This window comes from Vulpes lagopus, chromosome 12, assembly GCF_018345385.1.
Source record: "Vulpes lagopus strain Blue_001 chromosome 12, ASM1834538v1, whole genome shotgun sequence".
Lineage (NCBI taxonomy): Eukaryota > Metazoa > Chordata > Mammalia > Carnivora > Canidae > Vulpes > Vulpes lagopus.
This window is the reverse complement of record NC_054835.1, coordinates 78609093-78624890: the sequence shown is the minus strand read 5'-3', so window position 1 is coordinate 78624890 and position 15798 is coordinate 78609093. Positions and strand designations below refer to the sequence as shown.

Below are 15798 nucleotides of genomic sequence, written 5' to 3'. Positions count from 1 at the left end.
GGGGGGCTCGGGGCCTGGGGGGGCTCGGGCCTAGAAGGGGGGGCTCGGGGCCTGGGGGGGGCTCGGGGCCTGGGCGCCCACCGACGCTACCCCTGCGCACCTGGGAATCCCCGCGCACACGTGTCCGAGATTCACCCCGACCACCCACCCGCCAAAACCCGAGTCAGAGTTGGGTGCAGCCCCCACGGCCGGAGCCCGTGCACAGGAGCCCACAGCCCTCCCGCACCGAGGCGCTGCACCCGCGCGGCCGGGGGGCCCAGAGTGACCTGCGCGGCCGCCGGGCCCCGCCCGCTAAGGCACCTGCGGGAAGCGCGACCTTCACCCTCGGCGCAGGGACCCGGCGACAGTGTCAGGCTCCCCGCAGGCTGCTCCGCGGGCGCGCTCCCTGGAGCCTCAGCCCTGCCATCACCCCCAGGAGGAGGGCGCGGGGGACCCAGACGTCCCAGGCACCCCGGGGACCCCCGCCGCATCACAGGGTTCCCCAGTGGGACGCCCCCCTTGGATCTGTAATGCCAAAACGTTAGGTGTGAATTAATGATGTCAACATAAGATGGTTCTAGGTGTAAGGCACATGCAGCTCTTGCTATGCCATTTGAATGTGAAAACTGAAAAGTGATTTCTAGACTGCTGCCAGCCTTAGTGTAATATAATCCACGATTATCCTTCAGCTGTCACTCATTATGGGATTTTAATTTAATTTTAATATTATGTTTTATGGACTTTTATTGTTCTCTGCTTACTTAGTGAATCCAGCAATTATTTATAATAAGAAGACTGTAGGTTTAAAACATAACTTGTTGAATAACATTTCAGTTAATGAATGCTCCGAGGTTTGCTGTATGTTATTCTTGGAGCTGGGATAGAGGATCTGGATTACAGAGGAATTCACAATACTTCAGAAATAATGTTAAAGTTAGTGAGGCATGCTCAGATTATGATTAACTTGCCAACACCTGGCTGAAATGATGTACAACACAAGTTCATAAAAGGGTGAGGAAGAACAAATTATGATTTGTTGGGCATTTTTCCTTTTGAACAAAATGAAATTTTAATCTAATGAATGCCCGAAATAGACTTTAGAAAATGGTGTACTTCATACCTCTAACCTATATACATCTTACGTTGGTGTGTGTGTGTGTGTGTGTGTGTGTGTGTGTGTATGCACTTGCATGCCTGCAAACATAATATATTAAAAGCTGGACCTGGGGTGAGTGAGACAGAATAGAACAGAATTGTAAATATCCCTTTTCCCTGTACATGATGAAATAAACAAAAAATATTAAAATAAAATTGCCATATATATATATGTAATGTTGGTATAATATATAAGTAATGTATAATATAGGAATGTAATGTTGGTATATGTTTAATACCAACACTAAATAAATAAGAGGAAAATAAAGGAACTGTCAAGGGGGAAGAAATGCAGCTATTAAACAAAAGACTCTTGGTCAGGTCTACTTGGTCAGGACCTCCTCTAGCCAAACAGCACTGAGATAAGCAGGTGAATGGAATTAATCTTAAGACTCCTTACCAGTGCCTTCCCATCTCAAAGTTGATTGGGATGGAGATGGGTGAGTTGTGAGTAGACTGCTGTGGAAAAAATGTGGGGCAAAAACATTGAGCCTAGAAAGTGCTGCATACTAATGGTACCAGGGGGTGAAATGGCTGCGGAGCATGTCACTTGACAATCATGTGAAAGACTCTGGAAAGTGAGCAGAATCTCATGAGACTAAAACCTGATGGAATGGAATAAACCATGGTGATATATATCTCATAGCCTCTAGAAAGAAATAGCACAGAAAGGCTGGCAGGGCTATAGCATTGCCTAACCTCAGGAATTAGGCCGTTCTCTAGAATAAAATTGGTATGCCCCCTGGAATTTTCAAAAGCTTTACTTAACCCAAACCAAATTTCTGCAGCCTGTGTATTTTCAAGACATATGGTTTAAAGAAAATTGATTAGAAAACAACACTCGACCCTAATATTATCATGCTAAAAAAGATGAATTGCTTTCACTTGACGATTCATAAATGTCTTTTTTTTCATAAATGTCTTTTAAGGTATGATCTTATCTTAAAATGTATCTATCAGTCTGTTCTCCATCCATTCATCTATCCATGCATGTATGTATATGTAACCATCCTTCTCCGTATAGAAGCATACAGAAATGTCTATAATGATGTTCACCGAATGGTGACAATAGCTTTACCCCAGAGATATATTGGAGTTATCAGTTGCTTTTTTTTTTGAGGCTCTTTTGCAATTATAGGATTTAATCATTACTATAAGAAGTAGAACAAATAAATAGAAAGCTGCATCTTTCTCAGCACTATTGAGAGAGTTCTTACAAATAATTTTTTTTAAATTGCATTTCTAAATCAATCAATAAATAAATAAAAATTGCATTTCCAATTTTTTTTAAAAGAGCAAGGAAAACTAGAATATTTCTTTCTATATCAGCTTTATTGAAATATAATTTAATATTTCTAGCAGTAAACATAGTAGCAACATAAAAATGTAAGAGTTTAAAGAGGGGATAAATAAAGAAATATACTTGGCTAAACTACTTTTAATATCTATAATTTTTGTTATTCGTTGTTTTCTCTCTCTTTTTTTAATTTGAATTTTCTCCTGTTCTTAGTCAAGCTTTGTTTCTGATACAAGTGCAGAAATGAAGGATTTGTGTTGAGATGGTTATGTTTGTTGCTCTCCTGCTGGTTTGTAAGATCCTGTATGTGCATATATGTGTGAATGAGTGAGTCTGTGAGCATGTGCACATGTTGTATGCAGAGAGGGAAGGGACAGAGAAGACAAAACAAATAAAAATATCGACTCAAGGGGTTTTGAAAACAATGGAGATTTACATTTATAAAACATTTATGAATCATTATCTTACAATACAATTATAGATCACAAGAAGGAAACTACCTACAACTCATGAATTAACGCTTGATTTAATTAGTTTTTAATTTTTTTTAGTTTTTAAAATTATTTTTATCTGTCATTTTGCATGTTCATCCATAGACCTCACAGCTGACAATAATGCTAATGTTATTCAATTTTATAAGATCTTGTTACTCCTATCATTTTGCTTTGACAAAATATTTGCAGCATCATTTCCAAATTTCTTTTGTCTTTGAAACTCGGCTCTAAATCAAAGTAAAGTTGGATTTTACTAATATTCCGTATCAGCCAATATTTCCATTTCAATGCATATGGCTCTGCAAAATGCCTGCAACCCATCCAGAAAACAAATACCCAGAATCTTTAGTTCTTTCAGAAATAACCTTTACATACCTGACTTCAGTGTACTATGTCAACCCATATCATCGAAGTTAAATCATTAAATTCTAAACCAAGGTGTAAATTGTAGTGATGTGTTATCATCATGTACTGGGAGAAATCACTATTTATATTTATAACCTTTGGAAAACAATTTTCTTAAAATTTGCAAATTGCCCATCAAAGGACATTAATAAATGATATAGAGTTGAAATAACACTGAATAAACTTGTTTTTTTATACTTTTAATTTCTAAAAAACAAAAACAAAAACAAAAAAACAGAATGATCCAAAGTGTTGCTGAACATTTCAACTGTGCAACATCTATTTAACTATTTATTATTATGTGGGCTGACTTTATACCTTCATATATTCCATTAAGTGTGCATATCAAGATATTAACCCATGCTGCTTTGGTAAATCCAAATTCTATGCCTTCTGAAGAAAAAGCTGTGACATTTCCTGGGGTCTTAAATGCTGGTTGTAGTATTTTTTTTCAAATCTGTAGTGAGAAACAATGCAATTAATTGTTAGTTGTCACTTTTGAGGAACTCAACCATCAAGAAACTTCCAATAAGCAGTAAAAATTTCCAAAAATGGTTTTGTAAAATTCTTTGGATGATTTGCATTTCCTCAAATAATGTACTGTAAGTCATCAGGCTGCTGAAATATTGTCAGTGCTACAGAATGTAATTATATCAACAAATAGAACTTTAGTTCTAGAAGGAAAACAAAGCTCATCTCCAGTCACATTTTAGGTGTGAATTTAGGTCAAATGATTTTGTAAAATTATACAGTTAGTGATAGAACTTAGAAGAACTCTAGGTTTATCACATTTTTCACACTGCTTCTCTAAGTTTTTTCAAATCTTGAAATCCTAACAATAACATAAATTAAACTTCTAGACCTCCACTTTCTTTCAAAGCTTCAGACTACATATGGATCAGTGAAGTATGCATGTGCACACGCACACACACACACACACACACACACAAACAGCAGAACAAGGAACTTTAAGCTAATTGTATTATTTTGTTTTTAAGAAATAATTCTGGTTTCACACTGAAGAACAGTCTAATGAGTAAAACAGACCATATAAAATGTACAATACATTGCTTACAAATATAAAAAGTACATCATTTAAGGTTTTGATTTATAACCCATATGAATGAATCACATATATTGATATATACTTCCAAATGTACTTCCAAAATGCTGCTACTAAATAATAATTAAGAATAGAAGGCGCATACAGACATTAGGTTAATATTGGAAATAAATGTTGTTCTAGATTTGAAAAAAAAAGAAGAGAAAGCACATAAAATATGTTCTATTAGGAAAAAAAATTCTTATTCATTTTGGAAAATGGCATTAGGCAACTTCATTTTGCATTCCTTGCCAATTGTTCTATGTTAGTACTCCACTGTTGATACAATTGTGAAGGGATCTATACGCATCAATTATTTTGCATTATGTTTGTAGATAGTTTATATATACTTGTATTATGCATTCTTCATAAATTAAGAAACCTATTCTGAAAACAGTATTGCTGGACAACTCATGGTATTAGCTGATTTTGCTTTATTGTTAGTGAAGCCTAAGTGCTTTGCTATACTTTATTATTACCTCTTAACCTCCATTCTAGATAGTGAGGCAAAACAAAATTTATATTAAAATATGGATTTGATAGCAGCAATTACAATTTCAGGGACTTTCTGAAAGAATTTTAATTTCTTCCCATAAAATTGAGATTATTTTATTATTGTCATTTAATAAGAAATACTTCTTGGGGGCACCTGGATGGTTGAGTATCTTGCCTTCCACTCAGGATGTGATCCAGGGGTCCTGGGATCAAGTCCTCCATCAGGATCCCTGTAGGGAACCTGCTTCTCCCTCTGCCTGTGTCTCTGACTCTCTCTCTCTGTCTCTCATTAATAAATAAATAAAATCTTTAAAAAATATATTTAAAAAAATAGAAATACTTCTTTGATATTACATTAAAATATATTTCATATTTAATGATTGTGACAAACTGGGCTTTTCAAACTAATGTATAGCACCTTCCAGAAAAGAGCAATGTGTAAGGGAATAATTCATTTATATTCAGAATAAATATAATGTTCCTTTTTCAAGTGTCTGTTTAGTCAGTGGTGATGTTTAATCACTTTTGTATTAAAAGTACATTGATATTGCAACTGTTTAGAAACATTTTCATGCTTTATATGATAAAACTTGTAATAAAAAAAAAAGTGTTTCACTCATCAAAGCTTTTTAGGTTATGCCTCCAAATAACCAGAAGTAAGCACTCCTTCTCCCCTGTCATAAGAATTTTTCTGATGGATATATTTGAGAAGCGCTATATTATAATAATACAATAGTCCTAGTAGTTTTAGGATTTATAGTAAAATCTTTTCCAGTATTGAACATCAGAAAAACCTTTTGTAGTTCAGGAATATCAGTAGACATTGGCAGAGCTTTCAAGGAAAATGGCAACATTTCTCCTAATTTGTACATATGTGTGAGAACAGACAGGGTATAAAATTAGGATAAAACTACATCTGTGGCATAAACTGGGAAAACCTGTTAGACATACCATACTAACAAAAGTATGGAAAAAATATTAAAGTGAGATATTTTACTCCTTGTGAACTAGAACATAAATAAAAGTAAAGCGTGAAAAGCACTGATACCCAATAACTGAGGGGGGGGGGCTTGTGGCTGAGTGAATATACAGTTACACTTGAGTGAGGCTGCCCTGTGGCTGGAAAATCTTGCCAGGAAGTGGCACAGATGTCACTGGGCCATGAAACCTGTGTGAATGGCTGTGCCAGACAAAAGAAAGATATTCGTTCTGCAAAGAAGTGAAACTTTTTATTGTGACTACATGAAATCTGCCATCCTCAATGCTCTGTTTTAGCCAGTCTGGAATAGAATCTATGGCTCATCTCAGATGCCAAGCACAAGGTTGGGATAAGTGCTGAGGACACATGGTAGCTCAAGGGAAGCATTCCGTGACTGCCTGGCAAAGTTTAACATCAGAACAATGGTGGGAAATGACATTAAGTCTTTCATGTTATTTTATAACTTTACATAAGTTAGTGGATTTACAAACATTATTTCAATTACTATTTTTGTCCTTTTTAAATTTGTTTTACTTTTGATTTTTGCCTCATTGCCATACTTTATAGGGTACTTTGTTTTTCTTTGTAAAGTCTTTTAGAATTTTGTCTTTCTGTGTAATGATTTATGTCTACTAACTTGTATTGAGCTGCTGATTTCTTAATTAATATTTATTTTACTTGGCACTCAGGAGGGTGAGATCATTTAAGAATTTAAATCTATTTTGGAAAAACTGTCAGCAGTTATCAATTTGAATCTTGCTTCTCCATTCCCCCATTCTTTTTTTTTTTTTTTAAGATTTATTTATTTATTTATTTATTTATTTATTTATTTATTCATGAGAGACACAGAGAGAGAGAGAGGCAGAGACACAGGCAGAGGGAGAAGCAGGCTCCATGCAGGGAGTCCAATGTGGGACTTGATCCCGGGACTCCAGAATCACACCCTGAGCCAAAGGCAGGTGCTCCACCACTGAGCCACCCAGACATCCCTCCCCCATTCTTTTTATTTATTTATTTTTTTCTGGAAACCTTTTTCCATTTTTCTGAGCTTCCCATTCCATCCTTCATGCCTCTTAACTGCCGTTTCACATTCCTTTTTGTCTGTCTGTGCTGGACTGCTAGTTTCCCCTGCTCCATCTTCCCTACTGCAATCTTCTTCTCCACATGGACTTAGAAGGATGTAAAAGAACTGATGAGAATTTTTATTTCAATAGCAAATTATTTCTATTTCAACCATGTTTAGCAAAGATATTGTGAAAGATGTATACATTGCCCTTGAGAATAAGGTTCTGTCTCTTAATTCTCCTCCAATTCCCATACATATATAATACACTGAAATAACTACATGCTCATGATGGAGAAGTTGCATGCACATACACATACACTTAGTGTGAGTAATCTGAACATACAAACTACTTTACGCAGATAAGTTACATTCACATAACAATTCTAGAATTCAGATCTTCTTATCTTTAAAGGTGAGAAATTATTATTATGGATATAGGGTTGCCTCTTCTCTGTCCTAATGATTAGGCTGTGTAAAAGAATAGTAGTTTTGTTGTTTTTGTTTTTGAGAGAGAGAAAAAGAGAGAGAGCATAGGGAGGGGCTGGAGAGAGAGAGAGAGAGAGAGAGAGAGAGTCTCTCAAGCAGACTCAGAGCCTAGGGACAGAGGACTCAATTTCATGACCCTGAGATCATGATCTGAGCCAGAATCAAGAGTCAAAAGCTTACCAGACTGAGCCACCCAGGTGTCCCAAGAGCAGCAGATTCTTCAAGAAATTAATTATTTTTGACATTTATCCGTCAACAATGTATGGTTTGATTTTCTTTCTCTCTCTCCTTTCATCCTCTCTACTTTCCTTTTTGTGTGCCATCTTGTACAAAATAAAGGAAAAAACAGAATTGACATAAGGCAGAAAAAGTAGAATGTGTGTGTGTGTGTCTGTGTATGCCTATGTATGTATTTATTTAGAAAAAATATAATTTCTATATCATTAGATGTTGACGTGAGTACAAGAAGTACACAGGTTTTATTAGGTTAGGCCACCTAGTTTGATACAATGGATTGATATTATTTGTTTTCATTAATTTTTAATGATATTAAGTTTTATAATATCATTAATTTTTATAATATCATTAATTTTAATGATATTACTTGTTTTCATTAATTTTTAATAAGATTGGACCTTTTAAAAACTAAAGAGTTAAAATTTAAACATCTGCAGTCCTTGAAAAATTGGAATTCTTGAAAACTGGCAATCTTGGGTCCATGAATCTATTAAGCAAAAATGTGAGTATATCAAAAAGTATCACAGTTAGATGAGTGTCATTATTTTTAGTTCTTATCACAGTGTCTGCTTCATTTATTCACATTACTTATCTATCACCTGTGGCATTCAAGTCTGTAAATCCTCACAGGAATTCTTTGGAGTGAGTTCCAGGCTCTATCTTCTCCTCTCTGTAAGCTTTCTCCCTAGATTGTTCCATCTATTCCCATGATTTTTCATTTCTACCCAAATTAAAACAACCATCCTCACCCACCTGATGTGATAGTTAAAATACACTAATTTATCACACAATACCCAAAGCTCAGTGGCTTGACACAGCAAAGGTTTATTTCTTGCTAATGCAAAATAGGCTCTCAATACAGGTAACTCTGTCAGACAACTGATCCATGCCACAAATTACTGATTCATTATGTTTCTGTCTTGTGGCTCCATCATCTTACATTTTCAGGCAGTTGATTTTTATGTATCAACTTGACTATGTTAAGGGATGCCCAGATAGCTTCTAAAACATTTCTGAGTGTGTCTATGGGGGTGCTTCTAAAAGACAGCAACATTTGAATTGGTAAACTGGGTAAGGAAGACATCCTTTACCTAGGCAGGTGGGCATTATCTAATCCTTTGAGGAAGGGCCTAACTGGAACAAGTGTAAATTTGCTCTCTCTACTTGAGTTAGGGCACCCATCTTCTCCTGCTCTTGACTATTAGAGTTCCTGGTTTTTAGTCCTTCTATACTCAGACAGGAACTTACCTCGTTGGCTCCCTGGTTCTCACATCTTCAGGTTTTAACTAGAACTACAACTGCAACTTCTCTGGTTCTCCAGTTTGCAGATGGTAGATTATGGGATTTCTCATTCTCCACAATTATGTGAGCCAATTCCTCATAATAAATATCTTTCTATAAGGATACCCTTTATCTTTTTGGAGAACCCTGATTAATACAGTAAGCTTCCTCAATTACCTACAATTTTTGTTTTAAAAAAGGAAAGATTGCTATAGGATTTCAAACCAGAAATTAAATCTAACTGCAGTGGAAGGGACCTATGCACCGCCACATTGACCAAAAACAGTCAACCGCAAGAGTCTGAGAATTAGTTTTTTGTGTATGGGCACAGGAGAGGGAAAACAGATATTGGTGGGAAAAAAATGAAGCTGCACATCTAGAAAACTGCAGCACATTCCTCCTGTACCCCTTTAGACTTCCTACTCCCATCTACAGTCTATTCTCTTCACAAGAACCCTGATGATACTTGAAAAACAAAGTTTTATTTTTTAATCACCAGCTTAAAAATTCTTCAGTGGTTTCTCATTACTCTTTGGATAAATTTCAGTGCTTTAGAAATGAATTATAAACCCTGCATTATTGGTTTCATTTTATAATACTCTTCCCACTGAATACTATTTCCCAGCTACTCTGGACCTGCTTTAGATTCTGAAACATTGCAGGTTCATTTCTACCTGAGAGCTGTGGTGGTTTTTCATCAGTGTATTTTTGAGCTAATACTATCCTTTCTCGAATTTAAATTTTGGGCTGTTAACATACAGTGCAATATTGGTTTCTGGAGTAGAATTCAGTGATTCATCACTTACATACAACACCAAGTGCTCATCACAACAAGTGCCCTCTTTAATATCCTTCATCCATCCTGCCCATCCCCCATCTACAACCCTCCATCAACCCTGTTTATTTTCTATCATTAAGAGTCTCTTAGGACTTGTTACCCTCTCTCCTTTTTATCTCCTTCTCTTTTTCTTTTTCAATTTAATTAGTAAAGTGTAAACTTTCTGTTCCAATATTTTTTATACCTATTAAAATAAATTAGAAAATAAATACTTAAAATAATATCCTTACAAAATGTACTTCCTTGATGAGGACTTGAGTCATCCCTGGAATTCTTAATTCTTAATGATCATTTGGAAATACCCTAATTTGATCACTAACCTATATATTAGAGTGGGTTCTTCTGCAGATGGCTAAACAATCTTTTTTTTCCCCCCAGTGTCTGGGCATACATTCATACCTTGAAGAAATGTCTTGAGTAAATAAATATTTTATTAAGTAAATAATTACCTTAGTAAATTTTCATACAAGATATTTTTACAGGGCACCCCCGGTGGCACAGCGGTTTAGCACCGCCTGCAGCCCGGGGCCTGATCCTGGAGACCCGGGATCAAGTCCCGCGTCAGGCTCCCTGCGTGGAGCCCGCTTCTCCCTCTGCCTGTGTCTCTGCCTCTCAGTCTCCCTCTCTCTCTCTCTCTCTGAATAAATAAATTTATAAAAAAAAAGATATTTTTACAAACTGGAAAACTATCTTTAAGGGGATTTTTGCCAGAAGTATATAAGTGCCCATTACAAAATAGGCCTTTCTACTTACTCAACCACACCTCCCTACAGAAACAATGATTGGTAAGAATAATATTTAGTAATTAAAACTCTTTAACACTTGCAGTGATCCAGGTACTTTGCTAAGGGCTATACATTCACCATCTCCTGGAATCTTAGTATCTCATGTTATCAATAAGTAATTTCAGATATATTAGCAAAAGTTCCAACATCTGTATGTAGCCTAGCAACAGAAATCTTAATAGGGCAATACTGAGTTCACTAAAGTTTCAGGCTATAATGTATGTTCTATTATTTTTCCCTTTTGTGTAGACACTGAGATATAGATAAGGTTTTAAAAAAAAAACTTCCCAAAGTTTTCTATATTTAGAATATATTCGAATTAGATCGTATTCTCAATCTATCAAACAGGGATCCCTGGGTGGCGCAGCGGTTTGGCGCCTGCCTGTGGCCCAGGGCGCGATCCTGGAGACCCGGGATCGAGTCCCACGTCGGGCTCCCGGTGCATGGAGCCTGCTTCTCCCTCTGCCTGTGTCTCTGCCTCTCTCTATCTCTCTCTCTCTCTCTCTCTCTCTCTGTGACTATCATAAATATAAAAAAAAAAAAGAATTTAAAAAAAAATAAATCTATCAAACAGCAGAACATCAGACTCAAAACTTCTACATTATCCACATCTAATTCCATTTCAAGGCAAGATATATTTAATTGAAAAAAAAAAATAAAATAAAAAAAAATAAAAAAAAAATAAAAAAAAATAAAAAAATAAAAAAGATATATTTAATTGGCTCTTGTCCCACAAAATCATGGTTCGATACCAAGATGACTTTGCTGCTAATTCATCCAGTAACCTAGTCCTAATAACTGAATTTATGCATTATGGATTCCATTTGAACTACACTTCTTATACTTTAATTCAACTTGTTTCAGCATACCAAGTTTATTTTACTTGATCTCAATTATGCCTAAATTGTCCCAATTAAATAAATGTGCATATGAATAAAGTCCATATTATTTGAAATAGCACAGAAAATGTGAGCTGTTTTAGATTTATAGCAACAACAACAAAAACCTTTTGAAGAAAGAAATAGGAGGTAAGGATAAATATTGTTGCTATTAGTTTCCATATCATAAATAGTGCATTTGTCATTTTATCTTTAGTTTTAATGTATATTAAAGCCACATATAATGGTGAAATATTGCTCATTGGTATTAAGTGGCAGAAAATACATTCAGAGCTGGGAAAAAAACATTTTAAAGAAATCTGATACATTAATTTCAAATATGTCAAATATTAATTTCAAATATGTTCATTAATTTCAAATGTGACAAGTAATTCTAATTTTCCATGGCTAGGAAAAACAAAATCTACCATAAAGTTGTAGGAAATTAAGAAAACATAAAATTCTGTTTCTGAAAATACCAAAGCACTATTTAATTATAATTGAATAAAGATTTTAACAATAGGTCAGAACTTATCACTGGTATGATATATGGTATGATATATGGAATCAAATACACCACAGCTGAACCAGCTCCTGGTGTTTGAGTTGGGAGAAGCTATGAATAATAAAAAAAGAATCTTCAGGTAACATAGGAGCAAATAAGTTAGTGATAAGGAATTTTAGTAAAATAGCAGCAATCCCAACAGATGCATATAAATCAAGATTAAGATATCTTGACAGGAAATTCAATAGGTACAGGTGAAGACTTCACTACTGTGGAAAATAACTCATAAAAAGAAGGTATAGTGGTTCAGTTTTTTTGTTTTTTAAGATTTTATTTATTCATGGAAGACACACAGAGAGAGGCAGAGACATACGCAAAGGGAGAAGCAGGCTCCATGTGGGGAGCCCAATATGGGATTCAATCCCAGGATCCTGGGATCACGACCTGATTAGAAGGCAGACATTCAACCAAAGAGCCACCCAGACACCCAGTGGTTCAGGTTGAGGACAGTAGTTCCCCAGAAAAAAAAATTAAATATAAAAATTAATAAGAATCAGAGACCATAGAGATACTTCACTCCCTAAGTCATATTACCAGAAATAATACAAAGGATTGGACCAACAGCAAAACAGTTTGTGAAGCCTAAAGATTGTATGTTGTATGGCAGGAGCTAGATAGATATCTTGAGTCTATAGGAGATGAAATGGCCCAGGTATGGTGAGAGTTATAAATTAAAAGTTGGGTCAAGATAAAGTTTAATCTAATACATCTTATAAAGAAGGTGATAAAAAAATAAAAATAAAAAAATAAAAAAAATAAAAAAGAAGGTGATAAAAGTATTTATTTAAAATAATGAAAAAAGACTATAATTTCTTCCAGTTATACATCTTATGTTTCATTATTCAAATTGTTAAAAATCTTTGATCCTTGAGATACTATCTGAAAAGATAAAGTAGACACAAAACTTTTTTTTTTTTTAAGATTTGATATATTTATTCATGAGAGACAGAGAGAGAGAGAGAGAGAGAGAGAGAGAGAGGCAGAGACACAGGGAGACGGAGAAGCAGGCTCCATGTAGGGAGCCCAAATTTGGCCTGGATTCTGGGACTACAGGATCACACCCTGGGCTGAAGGCGGTGTTAAACCACTGAGCCACCGGGGCTGCCCCACAAAACTTCTAAAAATGGAAAATGTCTTTCAATGAAATACAAACTCTCATCCAAGTCATTTTATATATACACAGAGTTGACTATGACGGGGTCCTTACTGTCAAGGAATTCATAGTCTGGTGGAGAAAACAGTCTAATAGAGAATAGTTCTAAGGCTCAGAGAATTCTTCTATGAATTTAAGATTTACAGATAGAAATGTAGCTGTGTTTCATATTATTAATTTAAACATTCTGTACATCCAGGATTAATAAATGACAGCTCACAAAGTAAACCCAGCCCTCCATCTGCTTTTGTAAATAAAATTTTATTAGAATGCAGTCATGCTGAATCATTTACATCCTATGACTGTTCTTATGCTTCAGTGACAAAATATAATAGTAACAGAGACCAAAGGGCCTGAAAAACCTAAAATATTTACTATTTTGCCATTTACAGAAAAAGTTTGCCAACTTATGGTGTAGATTAAAACTATACATAATAATTAAAATGTAAAACATAAATATTTAACACTCTTCCAACTATTTTTCAATAAAGACTCTCGTTACCTGTGGGAAACAAACAAATTGGTCTTAGGGAATTTTACAAGAGATCTCAGGGTGATAATATTTAGTTTTGATTTTAAATGTACATGAGCACACCTAAGTTATCTGTAATGTAATACAGAAAACTGAGGTTTTTACAGGTAGAATGAAAAAATGATTACTTTCATATATTCTTCCTCTATTAAAAGTATTTCTCTCTTTTTTTGTTAAGATTTTGTTTATTTATTCATGAGAGACACAGAAAGAGAGGCAGATACATAGGCAGAAGGAGAAGCAAGCTCCTTGTGAGGAGCCCGATGCTTTACTGGATCCCAGGACTGTAAAGGCAGATGCTCAACCGCTGAGCCACCCTCATGCACCAAAAGTAGTTCTTATTAGGTAACAATTTCATAACTACCTTATTCTTAATTGATTATACTTCTACAAACACTCTCTTTATATCTTGCAGTTAAATAGAAAAATTAGGAGCAAATGAAACAGGAAGTAATTACTAATTGTCTAAATTCACCATTTTCAACAAGGTGATACTACATATAAGAGTGGCTTTTCCTCTGAAGTGGCCTGGCTATGCTGAGTTACCTATAATAGCTTTCCTGGGAAAGACAGGAAAGAAATGTGTTCAAGACAAAGTACATGCAAGCAACTGAGCTTGTGCTTTTATCTGGAGCTGTTTCACCTGATGAGGCTTTTTCCAACTCCTCTCTCCCTACTCCAATGACAAAAGTACAAATTCCTCTCTAATCAGCTTATTTGTTTTGCATTCCCCCAGACTCTCTATCTCTGCTTCTGCTCCTATTGACACCAAACAAACTTTAATGCCCTTTTGTATTAAAACTTCCTTCTTTCTTCTCTTTGAATTTCAAAATCAAGTTATGACATAACCATTTTATTTTATGTACCACCATAGGTACCAAACCTTTGCAATGTCCCTTTTTTCACATAACTTCAAGCATGATTATGACTAATATAGTAAATGTTGCTTATATTGCTATAGTCTGAAGAGTCATTTTAAGTTATCATAATGCCCCTTAAATATGCTTTATTTTACTATGGTGTGTGAGCATATTTTTTTTCCTTTGTGGGATGATTAGCATAAAGGAGATGGGAGATTTATCTTAGAGATGATTTTTTATGGACTATATTTTATTCATGTGAACTAACGCTCTTAAATTGTGAATCTTACTATAAGAGTCAGTATGAAAGACTTCATGTAAAATTACAAAAGCACTTTTAGAATCCTTGAGATTGATTGAATCCTAAATATACAAGGAAATTCAGTTCATAAAACATCACTGGACTGTTAAGTTAAATCCATAAGGATTCAAATGCTAACCGTGTTAACTAGAGCTATCTGTGATAACCAAATGCAATTCTAGCTGGAATTTGAGATAATTCAAAGTGTTTCAATACTATAGAAGTACCTTAAAATATAAAATACAAATGTTTAATTAATAAAATAAAACACAATATTATAAGTTATCGGATTATTTTTTATAGTTCTTTAAGATACATTTTCTTCCAACACAAGTCTTGAAAGATAGGTCTAGTATGCAGAGAAATTAAAACATTTTCCCAAAGAAATGGAATTAGCATCAAAGCCTGAGGAGTATTACTACAGTGCTTTTTTTCAGATATCAAGCTTCTATTAAAATCTGATATGACACAATGGTGATTTATAAACAATCTATTATATAATAAATATAATGCAATATAATGCAATTTAATTATAGTATGTAATGTCTCAAACTATTTGAAGAATATTTCTGCAGCTGGAACAAAAAGTTTCCATCACTCAGGAGGTAGATGGGCTGGGAATGTAACAGACAACATGATGAAACTTATATCTCTTCCTGGCAGTCTAGGGAGTTGAGGAACACCTCTGCCTCTGTGAAAGAAAGAGAGAATAATAATAGCTTGATAGTTGAGGGCAGCTTGTGTGTAATTTTTTATAGCCACTAAGAGAGAAAGAAGCAATTGCTTGCTTTTTTTAGGGAGAAAAACTAGTTTCTATGCTCATAAGTAGTTAAAAAATATTTCTATAGTTTTTATCTATCTGACATGTTCAGGCCGTGATAGCCAACACTCTTAGAAGCAACCGAGCCTG

At 35.1% G+C, this 15798-nt stretch overlaps 1 long non-coding RNA gene across 1 annotated transcript in view; it reads right to left on the bottom strand.

Moving 5' to 3' along the window:
- Nucleotides 1-14003: 14003 nt before the first annotated feature.
- LOC121472588 overlaps nt 14004-15798 on the bottom strand; it is an 84093-nt gene continuing 82298 nt past the window's right edge. Inside the window, exon 3 of the long non-coding RNA XR_005982949.1 lies at nt 14004-15579. This is a non-coding gene — a long non-coding RNA (uncharacterized LOC121472588). The remainder of the gene's footprint in view (nt 15580-15798) is intronic.